Source organism: Dermochelys coriacea, chromosome 7 (genome assembly GCF_009764565.3).
Source record: "Dermochelys coriacea isolate rDerCor1 chromosome 7, rDerCor1.pri.v4, whole genome shotgun sequence".
NCBI lineage: Eukaryota > Metazoa > Chordata > Testudines > Dermochelyidae > Dermochelys > Dermochelys coriacea.
Genome location: NC_050074.1, coordinates 101,131,282 through 101,133,781, shown reverse-complemented (window position 1 = coordinate 101,133,781; position 2,500 = coordinate 101,131,282). Strand labels below are relative to the sequence as shown.

Below are 2,500 nucleotides of genomic sequence, written 5' to 3'. Positions count from 1 at the left end.
CATTTTAGCACCTCCTATTTCTTGCCATCACACTGTCCACGTTTATACCTAGTGGACCCAATTCTACAGACCTTGCCCAGACAAAACTCCCACCAAAATCAATGGGAATTTTGCCTGAGCAAGGTCTGCAAAATCTGACCCTTTTGCCTTGCAGCCTTTTCGAGACCCAGTAGGATATGGTCGCCCTTCTTCTTAAACAGACATAGATATGGATTTATCGGGCATTGTCTAACCTGATTTTTTCAATTTACATTTTAAAAGCTGTGTCAGAAACACTGCAACTGAAAAAAAATATATAAAAACAATTTTGTGGTAACATGTTATTCCAATTAGAAGCATTAGAGGTATACTTTATACACCCCCTGGGGTTTGGATTAACTAGCAGCACCAAAAGAAACATTATTGTCATAACCTTAGCTAATGCATAAAGCTTGCCTTGGTTTTGGACACAGGAAAGTGCCGTTTGGACAGCACTAGCTTCCAAAAGTTTCAGTTACAACATTATTAACTAAAGCCTTTAAGTCGGACCTTCGACAATTCTCTGCAGTTAGGAACGGAGCCTGCATATTTTTTGTTAAGTTTGGAGCTTGTTACTTGCTCATTACAAGTGCTTTATTGCTTTGCTCATGCAGAGACTGTGATCCAAGCCTGTTATTTTTCCAAAAGCAATAATATTATTGCATCATTTAAACGATATGGGTATTGGAAGCAACAACGTAAATGTGGCATGACAACACTTCTGCTAATGTCAATACTTTTAACGCCACAACTAATAACGCTGCATTAGGCTGACCAGACATAGTGTGAGCAGCATTTTGTGCGAGAGAAAGAGAGAGAGAGAAAGGACTCTGCCTGTCTTGCCCGTCGCGGCACACCAAGCTGCTGTGGGGGGCTTGCTTATATTTTACGAGGCATGCTTCTAAATAGCGTCGGCAGAGCAGGTTACGGTGCATTTTGAAGTAGTTAGAGAAGCATCCTCTGATCAAACCAGAAGTGTCTAAACGCCCTGAGGAATCCCAGAAGCGTGCGCAGCAATATGGTTATTATTGGATGATATTTGGGAAGAAAGTGCTAATGGGCAATCTGGTGTTTATTTTGAAACTGCTAACAATGATTTTTCTTGGGTAAAAAGGCAGTGTCTGGGAACACGGTTGAGTGGGTTTTGAGCATAGGCTCCAACAGATGGCGTGGAGCTCTAGGTGCGCTCTCGCCCCTCCACTCCCGTCTCCTGCTAGACGGGGGGACGTTGTGCCTGACCGGACTCTCTGAGCAGCAGCCCGGCTGCACTAGGCTGCTTGTGGAGAAGGGTTTCCGCGCTCGCCGCTTCTCCTCCTCCCCCTCCCCACCCCACCCCCCCCAGACACCCCTGGAGAGAGCCCTGTCCTCGCACGCTGCTTCGCCCCCTCCCCTTCCCGGCTCCTCTGGCGAGGTTTCCCGCGCGCGCCGCTTCCCCCCCCCCCCCCGCCACTCTAAAGCGGCTGTAGCTTCCCTACTCCTCAGGCTGCCAGCCACCGCCAGCAGAGCCTGCCGCTGCTTCCCGTTCCCCTGTTCCTAATGCGGCAGGGGCCTGAGCTGTCTGCTCCTGCCTAGCCACGAGAGCACTTTCTTCCAGTCCCACGGCTGCAGTGCAAGCTCCCTAGCCTTGCGCTCCTCCAAAAACGAAGGTGGGGCTGGGAAAGAGATTCTCCCCCAAGGCCCGCTTTGCAAAAAAAAAAAAAAGGCAATAGATCTAATCCTCGCCATGGCTTCCCCTCTGGAAACTATATCACCAGTGGCCATGATATCGCCAGTGCCCTCTAACCTCCTCAGCCACTTTGACACTTACTTTATTTCCAGTTGTGTGTTGACAGGGCCACGGTTATTACCATTGTTATTTTAAATTAAAGCCTGCATAGCTAGCACTAGTCACCAAAGAGAAAGATGGTCCAGTTGCAACGGTAACCTGTAGCCATATAGACAGGTATTGTTTTGAAAACACACAAGTAATATATGTCACCGCAGACATAACAAGCAGTCTCTATGGCTGCAAATGTTTGTTGTTGCAGCGTGCCATATCACTTCTGGCGATTGTTACTTTTCCTCTGATGAATCCCCGTATTTATGTATGATTTATTTTTTATTTTGTAGCACAAACAGAAATCCATAAACTGTCGGTTCAGCGCCATTGACTCTTTGATCAGTTCCTGGGCTATTTTTCCTCCCGTCAGTGAAGAGAGATTAAAAGCCTTTATTTTCAGCACTGTTTGTACTGCAAAGGTACGAAGCTAAATGAACAATAAAAGTGTACTTAAAATGTAGCCTTTGTACTCTTTTATTCAGCAGCCTCCAAACTTATAGCTGCCTGAATCAGCCTCTTAATTAGATCGCTACAGCGATTTCCGAAAACATTTAGCTGGTCTATACAAAGGAAATAAAACCACATTGTCAACTCAAGAGCGCTCCAGAGTTTAAAGGGGGCTTCTCTGTAACCTATTGAAATAAGTATTGAAGGGTACAACGC

The 2,500-nt window shown here is 46.2% G+C and overlaps 1 protein-coding gene across 11 annotated transcripts in view; it reads right to left on the bottom strand.

The window, feature by feature from the left end:
* EBF3 (EBF transcription factor 3) overlaps positions 1 to 2,500 on the bottom strand; it is a 133,056-nt gene that overhangs the window by 127,051 nt on the left and 3,505 nt on the right. The gene's annotated exons all lie outside the window — the stretch shown is intronic.